General features: G+C 27.7%; 1 long non-coding RNA gene across 1 annotated transcript; it reads right to left on the bottom strand.

Annotated features, from left to right (window-relative positions):
* Positions 1-1724: 1724 nt before the first annotated feature.
* Positions 1725-22736, bottom strand: LOC119607155. The gene is made up of 3 exons (XR_005231711.1): positions 22177-22736; positions 19025-19234; positions 1725-2461 (listed from the first exon to the last, which is right to left on the bottom strand). It is a non-coding gene; the product is annotated as an uncharacterized LOC119607155 (long non-coding RNA).
* Positions 22737-25275: the final 2539 nt, after the last annotated feature.

Here is a 25275-nt window from a genome sequence, read left to right as displayed (position 1 = left end):
GTTCAGTTCTAGTTCAGTTCTAGTTCAGTTCTAGTTCAGTTCTAGTTCAGTTCTAGTTCAGTTCCAGTTCAGTTCCAGTTCAGTTCCAGTTCAGTTCTAGTTTAGTTCAGTTCTAGTTCAGTTCTAGTTCAGTTCTAGTTCAGTTCTAGTTCAGTTCTAGTTCAGTTCTAGTTCAGTTCTAGTTCAGTTCTATTTCAGTTCTAGTTCAGTTCTAGTTCAGTTCTAGTTCAGTTCAAGTTCAGTTCTAGTTCAGTTCTAGTTCAGTTCTAGTTCAGTTCTAGTTCAGTTCTAGTTCAGTTCTAGTTCAGTTCTAGTTCAGTTCTAGTTCAGTTCTAGTTCAGTTCTAGTTCAGTTCTAGTTCAGTTCTAGTTCAGTTCTAGTTCAGTTCTAGTTCAGTTCTAGTTCAGTTCTAGTTCAGTTCTAGTTCAGTTCTAGTTCAGTTCTAGTTCAGTTCTAGTTCAGTTCTAGTTCAGTTCTTGTTCAGGTCTAGTTCAGTTCTAGTTCAGTTCTAGTTCAGTTCTAGTTCAGTTCTAGTTCAGTTCTAGTTCAGTTCTAGTTCAGTTCTAGTTCAGTTCTAGTTCAGTTCTAGTTCAGTTCTAGTTCAGTTCTAGTTCAGTTCTAGTTCAGTTCTAGTTCAGTTCTAGTTCAGTTCTAGTTCAGTTCTAGTTCAGTTCTAGTTCAGTTCTAGTTCAGTTCTAGTTCAGTTCTAGTTCAGTTCTAGTTCAGTTCTAGTTCAGTTCTAGTTCAGTTCTAGTTCAGTTCTAGTTCAGTTCTAGTTCAGTTCTAGTTCAGTTCTAGTTCAGTTCTAGTTTAGTTCTAGTTCAGTTCTAGTTCAGTTCTAGTTCAGTTCTAGTTCAGTTCTAGTTCAGTTCTAGTTCAATTCTAGTTCAATTCTAGTTCAGTTCTAGTTCAATTCTAGTTCAATTCTAGTTCAGTTCTAGTTCAGTTATAGTTCAGTTCTAGTTAAGTTCTAGTTCAGTTCTAGTTAAGTTCTAGTTCAGTTCTAGTTCAGTTCTAGTTCAGTTCTAGTTCAGTTCTAGTTCAGTTCTAGTTCAGTTCTAGTTCAGTTCTAGTTCAGTTCTAGTTCAATTCTAGTTCAGTTCTAGTTCAGTTCTAGTTCTATTCTAACATTGTTCTAATTCTATTCTAACATTGTTCTAATTCTATTCTAACATTGTTCTAGTTCTATTCTAATTCAGTTCTAGTTCTGTTCCAGTTCATAGGACAAGATTCTAGTCAGGAAAATTCTTAAGAACTATGGCCACGAAACTGAGCGTTTGAATATCGGACTATTTCCGAACCAACATTTTCGAAGAAAATATTGTACAGAATGCTATCTTTATGTATTAATATCAAAGCAAAGCGGCAGATATTGCCAGAATAGTGAAATAATCGTTTTGTCCTCTTCCTAATTCTGACAACTTCAGCAGATATATAAGTCCGTTGAATATTCATAAACATTTTAAGAAATATATTAAACTAGATACTCTTCGATTTCCTGAAAGTCCAATATTACAAATTTTTACATTACATAATAAAAACTTTAAAATATATTCATAATTAACGATATAATTTAAGGTCGTTTAAATTATTTATGTTAATCTCCATTTTTTAAAAATCTATAAAATATTTATGAGCTTACAATTGTTGTTGAAATATAACTTAATATTTCGTAACTTAATAAAATAATTAAAATAAACAATAAATTATAATTTAACTTACCCACAGACATGTTGTATATTCAAAATTTGTGTAAAATGTAAATTTTTCAAAATAAGCAAAATTTTGTTCTTCCAAAATAGTTTTTTCCTCGATTTTGGACTTGTAAAATTTGAATATTGAATGTAAACAAATTGCTACGTTGTTGTACTCGTAATTCAAAACACTTCCTTAAATGGCCAACAACCTTTAGAAGACGATCGATTGCGATTACAATGTGATGATAATGATGATGTTGAACTTTTACACAAGAAAAACAAATTTTAATTTTATTTCACACATACAAGACCATAATAATCATAAAGTTTTTAGTTTTTTTTTCTTTATTTTTTAATTCGTAGTTTATTTTTATTATTTTTGGCAGTGTTGTGCACTTGTTGTATTGAAAAAAATACGACACAAGAAATTTTGAATTTAAATCTCTTGGTGTGTTGTAAATACTTGGGAGCGTATGTGTGTGTATTATTGCTTCTTCCCCAAAAACAGTATTTGTATATCCGGCGGAAACGTAATGTTTTGGTTTTAATATTAAATATTTTTTTCAGTTACGTGTGTGTTTTTGTTATTATTTTTATTTTTCGTACTCACACACCAAAAATATGTATATTCAGCCAAAAGTTGTTTTTGTTTAATATAGAAGAAGTAGTCGTCGTTGAAATTATTATTTTTGTTTTTCTTTTGTTTTGTTAAATTTTAAAAGAAAGAAAAATAAAATAAAAACAAATCCATGAAGAACAATGACCTGCAAAAATAAAAACAAAACAAAAAACTTTAGTACAAAAACAGAAAATACAAATTTAAATAAAAATATAAATAAATATACATTAAGCTCTTCTTTTTTGTTGACTTCAAGCCTACAATAATTAAATATTCTAAACTACCTGTTGATGAACGACAGGTAACAACAATTATTAAAATGACATAAAATATTATAAAATTAAACAAATTTAAAGTAGCGAGTGCCATTAAAAGAAAAAAAAATCAAATGAAAACAGCTCAACATAAAAGTGTTTGAAAAAACCATAAGGAAGGCACAACAAATGGGTGGAGTAGGTTGGTTACTTGCTTGATTGCATTATAGGAGTATCAACTGAGTTATTGTATTTTTTGTTGTGGCCAGTTGTTGCCAAAGTGGACAACCCAACATCAACATACCACAATCATACTACAAATCAATAACATTTCATTTCATTGCGTTTGATTTCATTTTACAACCAACTCCATTATCTATCCATCCATCAAGGGTAAAATTGTTAGATTGATAATTTGATTTGATGAAGTTCTTGTTATTGTTGGTAATTTTTTCAGAGTTGTACAACAATAAAATGTTATCTTTGGGAGATTTATGTCCTTATGTAAGAATGTTATATTCGGCTATGCCGAATCTTATATGCCCATCATCAAAACTTTTGTTAAAACGATTTACTCGTTAATATATTGAATTTCATATTGTCATATGAAACGCAAACGGCCCTAACTAACCAAAAATTCAAAATCGATTTTATTGTTGATTATAATTACAATTACAGGGCAGTTTGCGTTTTAGGTCACGATATGCACATTAGGGTAATTTTTCGGTTTACGTCCTTTGACGGGGGTTTGGATTATGATCAGAAGCCTAATTGTATTATGATAATAAGTATTTTCACTTCTTGTAAAATTTCATCGCTATAAATGATTTTTAAAGTAAGTTTAGAGCGATTCCTTTGAAATTGCCAGAGAGATTTGAGTTCACACAAAACATGTTTAGGATGTTTAGGAATTTTGTTGCTATGCTGGTATTTTCAAGGGACCCTATATGGAATTAAGTAGCGATTTAAATCGTATACCAGGGGCTTTGTGAAAACATCGACCGATATTGCCCATCTTCAATACCGAACATTCTGCTCAATGTAGAATATTTTTGTAAAACTTAAGTTGAAAATGTCTTAAGTGCTCGTTTAGTATCTATCTATCTATCTATCTATCTATCTATCTATCTATCTATCTATCTATCTATCTATCTATCTATCTATCTATCTATCTATCTATCTATCTATCTATCTATCTATCTATCTATCTATCTATCTATCTATCTATCTATCTATCTATCTATCTATCTATCTATCTATCTATCTTATCTATCTATCTATCTATCTATCTATCTATCTATCTATCTATCTATCTATCTATCTATCTATCTATCTATCTATCTATCTATCTATCTATCTATCTATCTATCTATCTATCTATCTATCTATCTATCTATCTATCTATCTATCTATCTATCTATCTATCTATCTATCGATCTATCTATCTATCTATCTATCTATCTATCTATCTATCTATCTATCTATCTATCTATCTATCTATCTATCTATCTATCTATCTATCTATCTATCTATCTATCTATCTATCTATCTATCTATCTATCTATCTATCTATCTATCTATCTATCTATCTATCTATCTATCTATCTATCTATATATCTATCTATCTATCTATCTATCTATCTATCTATCTATCTATCTATCTATCTATCTATCTATCTATCTATCTATCTATCTATCTATCTATCTATCTATCTATCTATCTATCTATCTATCTATCTATCTATCTATCTATCTATCTATCTATCTATCTATCTATCTATCTATCTATCTATCTATCTATCTATCTATCTATCTATCTATCTATCTATCGATCTATCTATCTATCTATCTATCTATCTATCTATCTATCTATCTATCTATCTATCTATCTATCTATCTACCTATCTATCTATTCCCACAAGGTTGTTCTCCCCGATTACCAGCCAATTGTATTGTTGTAAACATAAAATGCATATTAAAATTTTTCCAATAACGGAAGCAAATAATTTTCCAATACATAAAATAATTGTTCTGCACCACGACTACAAGCGAAATAATAATGAAAAATATAAACTGAAAAAACGGGTGGACTGGCAGGCGGCGGACAGACAGAGAAACAAATGGACTTAAACAGACATTGGAGTAAATAAACTCATTGTATATGTATGTATGATTTCCCAATAGATGATGATTATTATATTTTTATAAAGTTGCTTTGTTTTGATTATGATTTGGTAAGTTTAAGTTTTTTTTTTTTTGAAATTTCATTTCTAAGTTTATGTGTGAATAAGCAACGGTCAGTTAAAGTTGGAGACTACAACGGATGGCTTGGCTGGGTTGGTTGAATTCTTAGTAGAGGTCACTAGGTGGTGGGTGTTTAAATATAAATTGAGAAGTATTTACGTACATATATGGCGGGAGTTGGGGTTTTTACGATTATTACTCTGTATGTATGGTTTGATGTTGCAACAATTGTTGTATTTGTAAAGTTAGTAATTGTTGCTGCTGTCAAAACGGATATGGCATACAGGTGCTTAAAGACGGAAATAGTCACACTGTTTAAACTAATATTTGTTGACAGTTGTGGTTGTTGTTGTTGTTGTTGGATTTGAGGTGCGTGTCACTAATATAGCTGTAAATGCTTATTCTTCTGTCTATTTTTAATGTAGTATTTTTAATTTTAATATTTAATATTATTTTTTTATGTTATTTTTATTATGAAAAAAATTCTCTGCCGCGCATAGAAATAGTTTTAATTAGTTTTTAGTTAATAGAATGAGACCTGTATTAAAACTGTTTATGGTTTATTATTTCCTGTCATTATGGACATTGTGCCAGTGGGAAAATCCCAGTTTTAAATTTTCTTTAATTTTTTTTCCTCATTTCATGTGCATTGCATAATTTTATGTGCAGACCCATCAATAGTTTCCCTTCCTTTTTAAGTTAAATAAAAAGAGAAAAACAAATTTAATTTAAAAGAGGTTTCAGTGACAGGTTTTTTATTTTTTTATAAAAAAAAAAAAACTTTTTTTATTCAATTGTTAAACCTTTTATGTAGTTAATATGTTTTACTTGCGGTTTAAACTCTATTTCTAATTAATATTTAAAAAGCGTTTTAGTGTTTTTTTTTTTTCTTTTGCAAAAAAGCCACAAATTTATGTTTATTAACTGTTATAATTATTTGTTTACAACTTGTTATTTTCTATTTAACAAAACCACAATGCCTTATAAGACCTTTGCAATATTTATGGGGGTTAATTTTCTTTGGTTTTAACAATCAATCGAAACATATTAAGAACTTGAACAAATGTTTTGCTGCAAATTTGGTATTGTTTCAACCTAAATTTTTGACAATATGTGTTTGTTGTGACTTTTAAGGAAAACTGTACCGATTTATTGAGTTTACTTTAACGGTTTTGCAAAATGTCAAAGACTTTTAATGGGATATTGGCTGAACAAAGTCTAGTGAAATTTCAGATTGTTGTGTTTAAAATGAACAATTTTCTTCCAAATTCGAAAAAGTGTAATGTTTAGCATATCAATCAATTTCTGATAAAAATTTAAATAAAAAATTCTAGAAATCAATCAAATTCCATTACATTAAATAAAAAAACTTATTTTATAAAACAAAACAATGTTTCAATTACTTCAGTCAATCTAAATTCTTAATTTCCATTAAAAAAAAACTATATTTTCTAAGAATTTCAAAAGCAGTTTTTTAAAAACACTTCAAAGAGATTTTTTTATTAAAAATAAACTTACTTAAAACAATTAATTGTTTATTTCAGAATATAGGGCAATAAAAAATAAACAATCTGAACATAATAAATTATAAATTATTTATTGTTTAATATAAAAAATGTTTATACGAATATAGCACATATTAATCGTCACGACATTGAGCAGTTATGGTTAAATTTTGTAGTAAATAAATAAAAAAAACGCTTTAGAAATTTCAACAAAATAACAAACTCTTGAAATGGTTGATTTACAGGGATTTCATGCATTACGTTGACAACAAAATACAATTTTATAATTAATCATTTAAAGGCTACAAATATCATGATGATTAAGTTTGTTTTTGTTTTAACAAAATATAAATAATGATTTCTTTCTTTTAAATTTCCAATTTAATAATTTTTTTATGTATAAGACTCAAATGCTCAAAATTGGAGTAAATTCAAAATAATTTAAATATAATTTTTTTAAATGACATAAAGACAAAAAGACGTTTGTTTGGTTGATGGTGTGGGTACGTCTGACACGATGGTTATTTTGTTGATGTGGTGACATTCAAAACGTTATAAACGTCGTAAGTCTTTTTAGTTGAATTATTTTATGTTTTCATTTATTTAAGATTTATTTATCCAAAAGCATTGAGTTTTTGTATTTTCTGTCTTTTTTACACTTAGAGATAAAGAAACACTCAATATTACAGAAAAGCTGGAAACAGTGGGTGGAAAAAGTGAATTTCCGTATATAATTTCAGGGCCTTTTTATTTCATGCCTTAGAGTAGTCAATAAGCCTACTGACTGCTTGTCCATGTACTAGTCAAAAGAGTAGTCTATAGATTAGTTAACACACTAGTTCATATACTAGTCAATAGGCAATAGACTTGTCAATAAACTAGTCTATAGTCAATATGCTAGTACATATGCTTGTCCGTAGACTAGTGAAAAGAGTAGTTTATAAATTAGTCAATACTCTTGTTCATATACTAGTCAATAGCTGGTCAATAGACTAGTCAATAGGCTCTTCAGTAGTCTTGCTCATAGACTAAAGAAAAGAGCGTTCTATAGCTTAGTGAATGCACTAGCCTATAGTCAATAGGCAATTCAATAGAATAGTCTATAGAGTAGTCCATATAATAGACAATACTCTAGTCCGTAGACTAGTCAATATGCTATTCAATATACTAGTCAATAGGCTAGTCAATAGTATACTCAATAGTCTAATCAATACGCTCTTCAGTAGCCTTGTTTATAGACTAGAGAAAAGAGTGTTCTATAGATTAGTGAAAACTCTAGTCTATAGTCAATAGGCTAGTCAATAGAATAGTCTATAGAGTAGTCCATCGATTAGACAATACTCTAGTCTGTAGACTAGTCAATGGGCTAGTCAATATACAAGTCAATAGTCTACTTAATAAGCTAGTCAATAGTCTACTCAATAGTCTAAACAATAGGCTAGTCAATAGGCTCTTCAGTAGTCTTGTTCATAGACTATAGAAAGATTAGTGAATACACTAGTTTATAGTTAATAGGCTAGTCAATAGAATAGTCAAAAGAGTAGTGCATATAATAGTCAATACAATAGTCAATAGCCACTTCAGTAGTCTTGTTTATAGACTAGAGAAAAGAGTGGTCTATAGACCACTATTGACTAGTCTATAGTCAGTAGAGTAGTCCATAGATTAGTCAGTAGTCTACTAATGGTGTAGCTAACAGGATAGTCAATAAGATAGTTCATAGGCTAGTCTATAGGCTAGGCAATAGGCTAGTCTATAGGCTAGGTAATAGACTAGGCAATAGGCTAGTCAATAGCAGTCTTGTTCATAGAATAGAGAAAATAGTAGTACATATATTAGGCAACACACATAGGCCAATCAATAAGGTAGTCAATAGGCTAGTCCATATTTTAGTCAATAAGCTAGTATACCGATTGATCACTCATAAACAGTTTTAAATAATTTTTTTCCCAAAATCGTCTGCATACTTTTCTTAGCAACTGTTGTCTTGTTCACATACAAGCGGTACATCAGTATCTCTCTCTCTTTCCATATTCCATTCTATACTATAATTTAAATTATTTCATTATAGTTTTGTTGTTGATTGCTACGTTTATTTTTTTATATCATTACAGTTCATTTTTTCTATATTTTATTTAATATACTACTCTGGTTGGTTGACCGTTTTTTTCCAATTTTATTTAGTTTTTTTTTTTTTACCGGAAATTCCAATTTAGGTAAATGCGCCGTTTACTCTGATGGTTGTTGATTTGTGTACACTTTACACAGTTTTGCAAAAAGTTACTTGTTTTTTTGTTCTTTCTCTCATTTTGGGATCAAGTACATTCACATGAAGTTTTTAAGACAGACCCAAAAATTAAAATAAAAATGTGACATTAATCTTTAAACAGTCTGTGGTCCATGAAGAAACCCCAGCCAAAGTACAAGTTCAAGTGGGGCACTTCTGTGGCTTAAAATAAAAGGGAATTATTAATTTGAATAAAGTTGTTTTTTTTGTGAGTTTCATTGAAATTAATAAGAAATAATTTGAAAGAAGCAAAATATAGAAATTGTCATATTTTCAAGGGGTCTAAAATGTTAGACTACTTTTTTAATTATGCCTAAATCAATCATTCGGAAAAGAATACTTTGGTTTCGTGGTTAAATATTTGTTGTTGAACCTATACGGGAAAGATAACCATACTAAAAGATGTGCAATGTTGCTCCAAAAAGGAAATCATGGGCGGCGAGGTGCCTGAAAAATGGGTGTAAGGCTTTTAACAGTAAGTTTTCTGGTGAGCAGAATATAGAGGATACCACTAACAGGGAAGCCTGAGTGTAGACCTAATCAAACTATTGCTGAAAACGTAAGCGAATATAAGATAAACAGATATGTAAAAATATGAAAGACTAATCAAAGCTAGTTTCCAGAGGTAACTACTTTCAGCCCGACATCAGATTATCAGAGTTTTGTACTTACGATTAACGCCGTGTAGAGATAAGATAAGGAGATCCCAATCTTTCTCATGACAATCTATCTGTCTATCTATCTATCTATCTATCTATCTATCTATCTATCTATCTATCTATCTATCTATCTATCTATCTATCTATCTATCTATCTATCTATCTATCTATCTATCTATCTATCTATCTATCTATCTATCTATCTATCTATCTATCTATCTATCTATCTATCTATCTATCTATCTATCTATCTATCTATCTATCTATCTATCTATCTATCTATCTATCTATCTATCTATCTATCTATCTATCTATCTATCTATCTATCTATCTATCTATCTATCTATCTATCTATCTATCTATCTATCTATCTATCTATCTATCTATCTATTCTATCTATCTATCTATCTATCTATCTATCTATCTATCTATCTATCTATCTATCTATCTATCTATCTATCTATCTATCTATCTATCTATCTATCTATCTATCTATCTATCTATCTATCTATCTATCTATCTATCTATCTATCTATCTATCTATCTATCTATCTATCTATCTATCTATCTATCTATCTATCTATCTATCTATCTATCTATCTATCTATCTATCTATCTATCTATCTATCTATCTATCTATCTATCTATCTATCTATCTATCTATCTATCTATCTATCTATCTATCTATCTATCTATCTATCTATCTATCTATCTATCTATCTATCTATCTATCTATCTATCTATCTATCTATCTATCTATCTATCTATCTATCTATCTATCTATCTATCTATCTATCTATCTATCTATCTATCTATCTATCTATCTATCTATCTATCTATCTATCTATCTATCTATCTATCTATCTATCTATCTATCTATCTATCGATCTATCTATCTATCTATCTATCTATCTATCTATCTATCTATCTATCTATCTATCTATCTATCTATCTATCTATCTATCTATCTATCTATCTATCTATCTACTATCTATCTATCTATCTATCTATCTATCTATCTATCTATCTATCTATCTATCTATCTATCTATCTATCTATCTATCTATCTATCTATCTATCTATCTATCTATCTATCTATCTATCTATCTATCTATCTATCTATCTATCTATCTATCTATCTATCTATCTATCTATCTATCTATCTATCTATCTATCTATCTATCTATCTATCTATCTATCTATCTATCTATCTATCTATCTATCTATCTATCTATCTATCTATCTATCTATCTATCTATCTATCTCTATCTATCTATCTATCTATCTATCTATCTATCTATCTATCTATCTATCTATCTATCTATCTATCTATATATCTATCTATCTATCTATCTATCTCTCTATCTATCTATCTATCTATCTCTATCTATCTATCTATCTATCTATCTAATCTATCTATCTATCTATCTATCTATCTATCTATCTATCTATCTATCTATCTATCTATCTATCTTCTATCTATCTATCTATTTATCTATCTATCTATCTATCTATCTATCTATCTATCTATCTATCTATCTATCTATCTATCTATCTATCTATCTATCTATCTATCTATCTATCTATCTATCTATCTATCTATCTATCTATCTATCTATTTATCTATTTCTATCTATCTATCTATCTATCTATCTATCTCTATCTATCTATCTATCTATCTATCTATCTATCTATCTATCTATCTATCTATCTATCTATCTATCTATCTATCTATCTATCTATCTATCTATCTATCTATCTATCTATCTATCTATCTATCTATCTATCTCTATCTATCTATCTATCTATCTATCTATCTATCTATCTATCTATCTATCTATCTATCTATCTATCTATCTATCTATCTATCTATCTATCTATCTATCTATCTATCTATCTATCTATCTATCTATCTATCTATCTATCTATCTATCTATCTATCTATCTATCTATCTATCTATCTATCTCTCTATCTATCTGGATTGATATTCCTATACAACAGATTATTTATTAGTTTATATAGGTCGGTAGTATTCCTAACCCTACTTTCCAAAATTCACAAAATTTCCTACACAACAACAACAACAAAAAATCCTAACAATGTTTACCCTCATGATCATCATCATTAATCTGTATTTATTAAAAAAGCTAATAATTTACACATGTTATGGAATATTTAACAGAAATATGATTTATTTAAGTTTTATAAAATTCAGACACACATGCAGCTACAACAACATCAACAACAAGTGGTTGCTCAACAACATCATCACGATCACACTTATTTTCATTCAACATGATCATCGTCATAAACTAAAAATAATTTCTTATTTTTATGTTTATTTTATACTTAATCTAGTTGGAATAACAAAAAATAAATAAAAATTAATAATTTATATTAGTATTTTTTTACTGCAAATGTTGATTTTTTTGGCATTAATTTTTTTATGTAGTAATTTTTCAAAATTTTATTAGAAATATATTGGTTGTTTTTTTGTTCATCTAAGTAATAAAAATAAGATAAAAATACAAGCAGCTTAATTATATTGTGGAAATTTCTTGTTGACGTTTTGGATGGAAAATATTGAAATAAAACGTCATGTATTTTTTTAATTTATAATTTTTAAAGAAAAAGAAAGAATTGTGGAATTACTCATAGAATTTCTTAGATATGTTATACTTGTATACGTTTCATTGGAAATAATTATTTAGTTTTGAATAAAATTTTTATTTTGCATTTTGTTTGTTTTATTGAAAACAATGGGCATTAAATAAATTGACGTACTTTTTCCAAAAAAAAAAAAAATTTGCATTTATGGAAAAGTTGTTTATTTAAAGAAAATTTTGTGAAATATTTTATGTGTTTTTTATTTATATTTTAATTATAAACTATTTTGCTTTGAATTATTTTCATATTTTCAGTGTTTTTAAAAGAAATTGAAATTTGCAATTGTTAGGAGAACTTTTTTCATGATTTCAATTGATAAAATTTAAATTTCGAATTTAAATAATATTATTTCATAAATTTTGGAAACAGTGTTCCTCGCTTTATTTTATTGATAAAAATAATTGATAAAAATATTTTCAATTTTTAAATTCAATTGTGGTTTTTAATTTAAACCTTGTGAGAAAAAAAAAACAAAGCATATTTTTTTTTATAAAATTTTGTTCACAGTAATAAAAACATTTTTTTATTAACAATTAAAATTGCCACCTTAACATTGTAACCAAAGTAATAAAAATATTAAAAACCATAACAATAAAAAAGTACCAAAATAAAAAACAAAAACCAAAAAAATCCAGCAAAAAATTCAATTCATAATTTTTGTTAAAATGTGCACGTATTTGTAATAAAAAATACAAATAATATTAAAACATTTAATTTTGGCAACAACCACAGCAAAGAGAGTCAATAAAAAAATATAATTAAATGGAAAAATAATTTACAAAACAAATGAAATGATTTTAAGGAATTAAATCGTAAGAATAAAACACACACCAAAAAAAGACAGACTTAATACACTGTCACATCTACTTACATGCATATGTATATGAAGTTATATACAAAACCTATTAAAAATATTTATTGTTATTAATTTTTAACTAATCAGAATTCAGCTTTTTTTTGGGAAAATTTCTTTCAAAATCAAGATTTAACTCATTTTAAGCGCTGCTTACAAAACACGCTTTATTAAAGTAAATATGTACATGAAAAATAAAATAAATCAATTTCAAGTGGTGGTTAAATAATTTGTCAAAGCGCCAATAAAATAAAATAAGTTTCAGTTTGAAATGTAAAATTATAAAAACAAACAAAATTTAATTAATGCAGACTAAATATACTATTTATAAATAAATTAAAATAACCAGTAAACAAATTTAATTTATTAAATCAACTGCAGAAAAATACTCAATTATTTATGAAATATTTATTTAAACAAACGAATTCATTTATGTATACCCAATACCCACTGTATTGGGGAGGGTTTTACGCATTTGTGTTCTATACCTTAAGACTCAGAATGGCAGTAGAATCACTTTCGAAGTCGCTAAGACCATGTTTGTCTGGTTGTCTGTCGATGTAAACATTGTAAGCAATTTTAAATATAATTTCATGAAATTTCATTATTTCTAACAAACCCCATACAAAAAATAATTTAGAACTCATAATTATGTTAAACATACTATTATCCCTAAAATTAGTTAATGATCGGTGGATATTTGACCCTAATTCCCATAAAAAGCTTCTTCCAGGAAATCAATCTGTCATCAATAAATTGCTTAAGTCACAAGATTTTAGAGTAGTCTATAAACTAAACTATAGAATAGACTATAAAGCAGACTATAGATTAGACTATAGATTGGACTTTAGACTATGATTTGCGAAGCAACTAGAGAAAACGACAAAAATATCCAAATTTCCCGCTAACCGTCTGCTCAATTTTGAAGACATTTAAATCCCAAGACGAAGCCCATTGTTAAAATCGGACCATTATTTTACATAGCACCCATATAACTGATCCTACTAAATAAGGCTTGTAAACCTTGATCTTCTATTATCCCAGGGACAAAGGCCATTGAAAATAGTTAAAATCGGTCATAATTATGATTAATATACTTGTATCTCGACAAAAAGCGGCACAACTAAGTCCTTACTTGACCCTAGCCTCCATACAATGATCTCTTCTTAAAATGAGTTAAATGTCCACGTACATCTGCCAAATTGTATGCGGATCGGTCCATATTTTCATCCAGACCCCATATAAAACCTTTTTTCAGAATGTTAAACAATTGCTTAAATATATCGGTACAACTTAACTTCAATGTTTTATTATAAAAATAAATCACATTTTATTCTCATCACAGATGTAGCTTATTATTTGGTCGGCCACGCCCGGCTATCATTTCTTACTTCTTACTGTTTTGTTTTGTTAAATTTTGTATTACAGTGTAATAGAAATTTGTGAAAAATTGTACAACTATTTTTATGAAAGCTTTTAAGATCGGCGCTTAAATTGTAGTACTCAGTTCAAAATACAAATTTTAAGTTATGCCAGTCTTATAGTAATAGAGCAATTTGATCTTCTTTAATACCATTTCATTATACATACATACATGTTTGTAATTCTTTTTTTGCAAAACCCTTAACTTGGATCTAAAATTATCAACCAAAACAAAACATTTCAATCTCTCATAAAACATTAAAAAACAATTAGTTAAACTCTTAAATGAATATAAATGTTATTAAAATAATGAAAGTTAAATTGTTGCAAAATTGTATAACATTTAAAAACAAGTTTAAATTAAGGAATGATTCACAACTAAATTTCTCTGCAATGTTTTTGGTTTCAAAATCATTAAAAAAAATTCCCTAAATTCTCTCGATCTGAAACTTTTCGTGTATCACAGATATACCCAAAATATGAACAAAAATAGCGGCCTAGTTGTATTTCTGATAGAGTTAATGTATTTACTATAAAGGGCAGGGAACTTGAGGAACTTAACCTGATCAATACAAATCTGTTCGATGTAGCAAGATCGGAGTTACAATCATGAACGAGAGAATCCTGCACGACCATTTGAAATAATGAAACTGTACGATGTAGCAAGAGCCGAGTTAGAAGTATGAACTATACATAGGATCACAAATATCCTATGTGATGACCCATAAGAGAAGACGATTATAGATTCTCATCAGAATGAATATAAAGGGCATGGAACCTGAGGTAGTTAACCTGATCAATACAAATCTGTTCGATGTAGCAAGAGCCGAGTTAGAAGTATGAACGATACATAGGATCACAAATATCCTATGTGATGACCCATAAGAGAAGACTATTATGGATTCTCATCAGAATGAATATGTCAGTATTTTGACTGAACATCTAAGATCGAATGATAAATATTTGTATAGGTCCCCAAGATATTTACTCATCTTTAGAGGTCAAAAACGAATCAAGCCAATTTGGGAAACGTGCATCGATCGAAAGACGATTGAGGCAAAACTTCCCTTACTATTTGTTTGTAAATTGTTTTTTATTACGTTTTCATATGTTGCCGCATATTCTGAGTATTTTTGGCACAATTCACGCTTTAAAGCTGGAGGTCCACACTACGCGTTTTCGCGTCAAAGCATTGAGTGCTTTTCATACCTTCTTTGCATCATACGCGTCAATTTTTTGCTTTATTTAAGAACTATAAGAACTTAGCGTTGTTTCAAGTTTTTTATTTATATTTTCACAATTTAACTTGTTTTAGTTTATTAAAATTGATAAATATCAGACCTGGGATAAATGCATTAAATGTGTTAATGCATTAACAATTTTTTCTACATTAAAAAAAATTAATGTTAATGCAAGTTTATTGCATTGGGTACATTTAATGCATTAAATTTGCATTAACATTAAATATTTTTAAATTTAATGCATTAATTTTACATTAACATTAAATATTTGTGAAATTAATGCATTAATTTTGCATTAACATTAAATATTTTTGAATTTAATGCATTAATTTTCCATTAACATTAAATAATAAATAATAAAATTAATGCATTAATTTTCCATTAACATTAATGTATAAAATAATTTATAAAAATAAGAATACAGCGCTAAAGACCTCGGTCTAACTAATTTCAAGTGAAATTGAATGTGTTAAAGTCCTTTCTAATAAGTCCTATACTCGATAATACATATTAGAAGAATAGTATCACTTCCCAGATATTCCATTTTTAGTTTATTTTGTTAAAGTTCTTTCTAATAAGTCCTATACTCTATAATACATATTAGAAGAATAATATCACTTCCCAGATATTCCTTTTTTAGTTTATTTTGTCTGTGGAATCTTATATAAATATCATATTTAAAACACACAAGTTTGAATGGAATATAGGAGTTATTAGAAAGGACTTTAACCTATTTAATTTTAGTTGTTTAGTTAGATCGAGGTCTTTTGAGCTGTATTTTTATTTATGTTTATCAATTTTTATATATATTAATGTTAATGGAATATTAATGCATTAATTTTATTGCTTATTTAATGTTAATGTAAAATTAATGCACTAAATTCAGATATATTTAATGTTAATGAAAAATTAATGCATTAATTTGAAAAATATTTAATGTTAATGTAAAATTAATGCATTAAATTCAAAAATATTTAATGTTAATGGAAATTTAATGCATTAAATTTTAAAAATTTAATGTTAATGCAATATTTTCTCTAATTTTTAAGTTATACAGGCAATATTTTTTCAAAAGATTAACCTATTATTCATAAAATTGGAATTAGTTTGTATAAGTACACAATAAATTCAATATTCATTACTATTCATTCAGTAAATTTTCTACGCAATTTTAGTTTCTTTTCTGACACTTATGTATGTATATGTATATTGTATAGTTTTTTGCAACTTTTTCATCATCTGGTTCTTATTTGTATAATTAGTCTAAACGCAAAAGTAGAACGCTTATTTATTTATTTTTAACATCAAATAAAAGATTATTTAAGAATTAAATACAAGTAAATACAAAAAACGACACACAAATCAAAAATGAAAGAAAAAAACTATTAAAAAACCAAAAAACTTATTGGCACACATTCTTCTTCATTTCCATCAACGTCATTTTCTTTCAAGTTATTTAAAATATTGTACAAATAACAACAAAATATTTACTAATAGTTGTGAAGGACAAGATGACAGACACAAGAAACAAATAGAAATTAACAATAACAACGCAAAATTTTTATTTTTAATTCACAAATTTTGTGTTTGCTATCAAAAAGCAGCTAAGACGACTTAAGAAATGACATATTTACATAAAATTCCATAACACTCTGAGAACGTTTTAATTAAATTTTTAAAAAAGTATAATTTTTGACTTAGACTGTTATTGCTTGTAACCAGAGAATTGGCTTCTTTCTATATTCTAATTAAACAATTTTGTTCTTTTTGTAGTTTTCTTCATTTTTTGATTTTGTTATTTATTTTTTTTTTTGTTCCTCTTTTAAATTGGAACAAATTAATTGCTTGTAGGCTTGTTGTATAAAATGAATGAATGACAAAATAGCCGCCACACATTTACAAAACATTATTTATTTATAAATAGTTTATTAAAAATCAACACAAAAATAACAAAAACAAACATTTAAGTAAATTAGTACAAAGTACACACAAACAATAGCAACAACTACAATAAACAAAAAAAAATCAAAAATATCTACATGTAGGTATGACGTTGTTTTTAATGATCAGCTGATTTTGGATTTTTTTATTCGAATTTTTGGTTTCTCTTGCTCTCATTTTCTCTACATTTTTTTGTATGTTGTTTATAATAAATGAAATGAAAAAGTATTGAAATAAATTGAAAAGTTTGTAATTTAATAAACAAAAATAATCATACGCCTAAGTGTTCTTAGAATGTAGAAGAATTGATTGGTTTGTTCTCTTTTTTTGTTATAGGATTCCAAGAATATTGGCTACGTGTATGGAAAAGATTTTTGCTTAGCAATAATAAACTATTTTGGATTTTGAATTATTTTTTCATATTTTTTTTTACCAATGTACTCATAAAGTTCCCCTCCCCCAGTGCATGTTACCTTGTTGAACCTATAATCATCTTGGTGTGATAGTAATACGGAGAAAAGAGGTGCTATGGATATCACTAGTCTGCCGGGACTATAAACTGGTGGTATCCTTGGAATTATTTGACCTGGGGTTGAACCAGAGAGCCATATAATCTAAGGAAACCGGTAGCTAACAGGACAGAGTTTCGGACTTTGTCTTGTCCCGGTTATGGGAGGGGTGCCTTCGGGGTATACGTGGTGGCTGTGGTTAAAACCCATATTTACGGGAAGAGAATGTTTGTTACAAGACGGTGAAATCAACATTTTGGGATAAGTTCGGTATTGTTGCCGTGATAACAGATACCCCGCAGAGAAGTGACTGTAGGATTAAGGGTTGGAAATGAGTTGGTGTCAAGTGTATATGATACGGGGTGGATGTAGATGCCTCACCAACCCGTATACCTGATAAAAGTCGATTGCCTCACTAATATTTTAGTATAAAATAACCAAATCAATAGGAAATTACAACCACAGTATCAAAAGTTTTAAACAAGTCTTTACCTAGAATTCAATATATATTCCTTACGCTCCATTAATATCAATGACACAATTTTACAATTTTATAAATTAAATTTTTAATGAATATATGAGTAACACGATTATAAAAGTTTTTCATAGAATTACAACTTCTGCTAATTTTAAAGGTGCTTTTAATCGATTGTATTTTTTCCGAAATATATTTTAACAGAAATTGTTCATTAAAAAAAAATTGTACTCGTATTTAGAGTGTGGGTTCTGCATTATGTTTGACGTTACAACTGCTTATTTTTACTTCAATAAATGGCGTCATGTTAATGTGAGGGAGTAAAAAGAAAACAAATGTTGAACATTGAATGTACGTTAAATAATTTGTGCCAATTTTGAAATATAAATGCAACAAATAATGTAGGTGGAGGAGGTTTCTTTTTTTTTCGTTCTTGTCATTTTACTTGAAAAAGAAATTACAGTGGTAAATGGTAATAAATGTCGTTGAATGGAGGAGAGTTAAAGAAAAGACGCTGGCACTGAACCGTGACTGGTAGACTGGGTAGATTTTGTCCTAACACATAATGTGACCGGGAACTGCCACTTTATTGTAGGAAGAATTTACTTAAAGTCTAATAAACTGGATTAATTTGTTTTCTATTTACTTACCCAATAGTTTTTCAAACACCTTCTGCTCCACTGTTCAGCACTGAATTTCCCAAACACTTTTAAATGCCACTTTAGGCTACTGGTTTATGTTGCGTTGCTCGTGCCTCCAATACAGACGTTTTGTTGCTTTTTGTTTAATAATATTTCAGTTCTTTAATATTTCAAGCATGGACTGCGCGTGTTTCTTTTTTTATCAGAATTCAAGTGAAACTGCCAAAAACATATCAAGAGATTTAATTTATTAGTGGATTGGCGAACATTTTAAACATAAATTTATGATTTAAAGTTTTTTCATATTCAAAAATAAAATAAAAACTGAAAAAGGTTAAATAGAACAAATTCAACATGGTCTTATGCTAAAAACATGGTTTCATTATTTTTTTAATATTTTCTTTATTTTCTGCGCTTTAAAGGGAAAAAAGCGCGCGCCTGCGCATGATGGACGAGCGAAGTGAATTTATTTAGTTTTTGCATATTGCTGTATTTTATCTGTTCTTTTTCGCATTTCGCTTTTTTATTTAACGATCGATATACAATGTGCGTTTTTATGGCAAAAAACAACTACAAGTCGTATGAAATAATATTAAAAAAAAAAAAACAAAATCACACTGAGATTGTTATAAACAAAATATCGAGTGCTTGGAATACTAATTAAAAACAAAGAGAAATGTTTGATGTTTAATCGTCGTCATTGTTGTTGTCTTCTTTACTTTATATGTATATTTATTGTTATTGTTGTTTTGGGTCAGACCGAACAATGTATGAAATCTTTAAAATTGTAACTTGATAAAGATAGATAAATAGATAGATAGATAGATAGATAGATAGATAGATAGATAGACAGACAGATAGATAGATAGATAGATAGATAGATAGATAGATAGATAGATAGATAGATAGATAGATAGATAGATAGATAGATAGATAGATAGATAGATAGATAGATAGATAGATAGATAGATAGATAGATAGATAGATAGATAGATAGATAGATAGATAGATAGATAGATTAGATAGATAGATAGATAGATAGATAGATAGATAGATAGATAGATAGATAGATAGATAGATAGATAGATAGATAGATAGAGATAGATAGATAGATAGATGATAGATAGATAGATAGATAGATAGATAGATAGATAGATAGATAGATAGATAGATAGATAGATAGATAGATAGATAGATAGATAGATAGATAGATAGATAGATTAGATAGATAGATAGATAGATAGATAGATAGATAGATAGATAGATAGATAGATAGATAGATAGATAGATAGATAGATAGATAGATAGATAGAGATAGATAGATGATAGATAGATAGATAGATAGATAGATAGATAGATAGATAGATAGATAGATAGATAGATAGATAGATAGATAGATAGATAGATAGATAGATAGATAGATAGATAGATAGATAGATAGATAGATAGATAGATAGATAGATAGATAGATAGATAGATAGATAGATAGATAGATAGATAGATAGATAGATAGATAGATAGATAGATAGATAGATAGATAAGATAGATAGATAGATAGATAGATAGATAGATAGATAGATAGATAGATAGATAGATAGATAGATAGATAGATAGATAGATAGATAGATATAGGAAATATATATATATATTTAAGTAGATTTCACTCCTTTAAAGAACTGACCAACACCAACGTTTAGAATTGTTTATTATAATTATTATTGTTATTTCTATAAACTTGTAATCAACATTCGTACAAATATTATTACGCCTAGAGTAGTAAATAATTCTTTAGCTTTGTTGGACATTTTTTATACGAAGATATTAATGCGCGGCATTTGAAACATGTGCAACATCTACAAAATGCAAACAGAACATGATTTGCAAATAAAAACATTAAAAAAAACTTATATTCCCATTTAACAGAAAAAGAAATATACATATATTTTTTTTATTTCTTAGTTTTCTGTTAAAGAAAAAAGAGCACCAAACAGCAGTTGTTGTTAAAAAAGAAGAAATAATAAAAAATAATTATAATAAAAAAAGAAATCACATTCCATTTTTTATAACGTATGAGATTCCAAAAGGGGGAAACATGTTGTTATGCAGTTGTGGGTGTTTATTTTAATTTATAAAGTTGGGGGAAGTATGCCCTGTTAAGGGAAGTGAATATGAATTTGAATGAATTTTCTTCTGGAGTCTTTTAAAAAGTTTTACAATTTGCCTAAAATCTAGATATACAAAAGTCGGTAAAGAGGCACAATGTATAGAAAATAAAATTTTGAAATTTAACCCTGAATATATAAATTAAAGTCAGTTTCTCGAGGTCAAATGAACACAATTTCCACAATTTAAATTTTCTTTATTCATATTATAGAACTTTAAGTTAACTTGATTTTCTTGAGAGTATTTGTGTAGGGATTCTTTCCCTTTTCTGTAATAAACTTAAGTATACTATTTTGTTCATAATTTACTCCATGATCATCATCATAATAATTTTGTTGTTATTTTTTCTTAAAGTTCTGCAAGAATTGAAATTGATCGACAGCTGACTTTTAATGTCAAGACTGTCAAAATTGTTTTCTGCTAAAATTATACAGCAATATTTGTTTACATTTAATGTAAAGTTTAAATTAAAAAATTGTCTAATCGCTTAATATAAATTAATTGTAAATTATAAATTTAAAAAAATTGCACAATTTTATTAGAAAATTTTTAAAACGGACTTTTATTAAATATGTGATCAGTTGGATGGGACTTTTGTTCGTATTTTTTTTTTAATTATATCTAAAATAAAGCGTTTTAATTGATCATTGGAAAAAAGAAAATATTTTCAAACAGCTTTTCAAATTTGATTTTTCAAAAAAAAAATTTTAAGATGTTTTTTATTTAAATGAATTATTTTAGAATAAATTTTGAAACTTTATTTAAATATTTTATACATTTCAAAACTGTTTGGGATTTTTTTTAATTTAAATGAATTTTTTATATTAAATTTTGAAACTTTATTTAAATATTTTATAGATTTTAAAGTAGGTTTTACAAATATTCACTTTTGAATTAAGAAATATTTAAATAAAGTTTTTTTTTAATTTTGTTTTTATATTAAAATTGAAAAAAAAGCATCTTCTTCAAACAGTATTTAATGATCCATAAATACATACCTACAATTTTAAACGTCTGTTTTATAACAGAAAAATGTTTGTTTTATGGCTTTTAGTTTTTCACTTTTAGACAAGCTGACTGACACTCACTAGCACTCTTTAATATGCACAAATCGATCATTAGAATTTTCCTTAACACATACTTTTAGCATTTCATGTATTTTCACGATTTTTTTCATTATTCACTTATAGAACTTTGCAAAAACAAATGCCGAAACTTCCATAAACTCATACGTAAGAGTAATTTCTTCTTTCATTCGCCTTTTTTCTGTTTAAAATAAAATCAAAACAAAAAAGAAATAAAATAACCAAGGCACGCTTTAATAAAATAGTTTCGGTCTATATAGAGAAAAAGTATTCATACAACACGCAAAATAGCTAGTGGATACCCGCGTCCGTCGTAACGCGTTGTATTGATCAACTGTTTTCACGTACACACAACGAAATTTTAAATGAAAATACAATTCGCGCATACTACTACACCACAAAACCTCCCCAATTTGAATTTGAATAAAACAAAAAAACGCACACTACTCAAACATTCGATTCACAGCAGTCGACTCTCCTCGTATTATACCGTTCAAATAGAGACGATCGAGCGGCCGACCCAACCGACTGATCAATCGACCGACAACATAAAAAATTGCGAGCAAATTCATTACAAACAATAATAGCAACAACCACAACAACAAAAAATAAACAAAAATATTTACTCACACTCTAAATATGTATGTAGTACTCGTGCAATCGTACTCATCAGTAGTATCAGTAGCAATAATTTAAATTCTTTACAAATTCAAATTGAAAACCAACAAAACATATGATTTCGTTTTTGTTTTGGCATATTTATGTAGACTACTAATACTTACTTATACTGCATACCACAACTACTGTTCTCTTTCTTACATTCCGTTAGTTTTATACTTATGCTCTTGCTGTCCTCGCCTAACTTCCTCCCTCCCCCTTCCTTTTATGCAGTAATTAAAAATTTTATGCAAAGAAAATTTCTCTCATTCTTTTTATTACTTTTACACATACAGTTACTTGCACGGCATTAAATTAAAAAAAAAACACACACAAAATAACAAGAGTAATTTTTTGTTTATTTTGCTTTATTGTTGTTTTTCTTAGTGTTGATGGGGAGGCTGAGAAATTCTTTTAGTGGGTGGCATGTTACTGCAATAAGTATGTGTATACCGACCAGCAGCGGCGTCCTCATCTGTTCAGGTCATGGGTATTTTTCTTGTTTTTTTTTTTAATTTCTCATTTGTTCTTAGTTGTAAATTTATGTATTAATTGTAAAAATTATAAGCAGATGCAAGGTGTGAAGTTAATTAATTGTTCCAACAAAATGTTTATTGTTGGAGGATAGTTTTAGAAGTGTTTTTTCTTTGATTCCGATTTGGACATTACTCCAATGTAATGAATTTTAGTCCAGGCTTTCGTCACGTCTTTATTGAAGATTATAGTTTAATTTACAGTCAAAACTATAGCCAGGTCTTTCAAAAAGACTATGTACAGTCTGGTCTATTGTCAAGATTATAGTTTAGACTATAGCCCAACCTATAGTCCAGACTATAGGTTGGGCATTCTATAGTCGAGACTATAGGTTGGGCATTCTATAGTCGAGACTATAGTCCAACCTATAGTCAAAACTATAGTCAAAACTATAGTCCAACCTATAGTCAAAACTATAGTCCAACCTATAGTCAAAACTATATTACATCCTATAGTCTATTCTATAGTTAAGACTATTGGCTAGTCCATAGTTAAGACTTTTGTCCAGTCTATAGTCAGGACTATATTCCAGTTTATAGTCAAACTATATTCCAGTCATAGTCCAGTCTATATTCAAGACTATAGTCCAGTCTAAAGATCTGCAGTTATAAATTATTTTCATACAAAATTTGATTTTTGAATGAAAAAAGCATTGTTGCTCCGACCAAAAGAGTCATGTGAAAATTCGAATCATTCTAAATTATATTTACAAAAGTCTTGTAGCAAATGATGTTGAGATTATGAACTAGGTTCGCATGAAACATCTAACTTAAAATTTAATTATCGTAATTACAAAATAATACAATTTTTGATTTTTCATATCGAGGGACTATATTCAATAGTCGCTGTCATTTTTATGAAAATGAGATTTTGATGGCAAAATATTCAGCAAACTATCGCGTATCAGTGATATAAATTTCAAAGAAAAAAAAATATTTTTTGGCAATTTTATAGCATTTTTTAAATTTCTCTATCTTTAAAAAAAGAAAAATCCAAAAATTGCTTCAAACTCGATCCCTTTGGATAATTTTCTGTTGCAAAACAAGTCTTCTTAATAATTTGGACATGCTGAACACAAAATATTTAAAATCGGTCTAATAGTTTTTGAGATATCGCTCATTATGATACTAATTAAATCAATTTTATTGTCGTGTTTAACCATATAACATTGATTTTGGACCAAAACATTATAATCTGTTGCATTTTCAACAATTTGGTTTCTTTTCCTCCATTAAATTGTATAAAATATAATATTTATTGATTTTAATTCAAATAAAAATTTTATGTTTCCATGAAAAACTCTCTATCTGTTGGTTGAATGAACATTTTCGTAGAAAAATAAGCTCTATCTGATATAAATTTGTGAATAATTTTGTAAATAATGCAAAAATTAAAATTCTTTTTATATAATGGTTTAGAATATGGTCGTAAAAATATATTGTAAAAGAAAAAATTAAAAAATCTTCACGAACTAGCGAAATAAAGAGTTTTTTTGCTCTCCTGAAAACTTGTATTATTTTAGATAGAGACTATTGAATATAGTCCCTCGATATACAAATTAATTTTACAAAAATTTACGCTATTTTCTCATTCGGAGCTTTATTTGAAAATCTAAAGCCGACGTTTTTTTAGAAATTATCGCAGTTTTCTCCATAAATGTGTTATTTAATGATAGACAGCCGCTTTTAGAATTCTCATACAAAAATCTATTTCTGTTGGAAAATCGCAGATTTTACCCCTTTTCTCTTCTGGAACGTTGATTAAGGTCACACATCTGATGTATAATTTTCATATGAGTGATCACAGATTCCCGTTATTTTC

The sequence above is a fragment of the Lucilia sericata genome, unplaced genomic scaffold, assembly GCF_015586225.1.
Source record: "Lucilia sericata isolate MDLA Ls3-8-SP2 unplaced genomic scaffold, ASM1558622v1 Contig000664F_arrow, whole genome shotgun sequence".
NCBI lineage: Eukaryota > Metazoa > Arthropoda > Insecta > Diptera > Calliphoridae > Lucilia > Lucilia sericata.
This window is presented reverse-complemented; position numbering and strand designations above follow the sequence as displayed.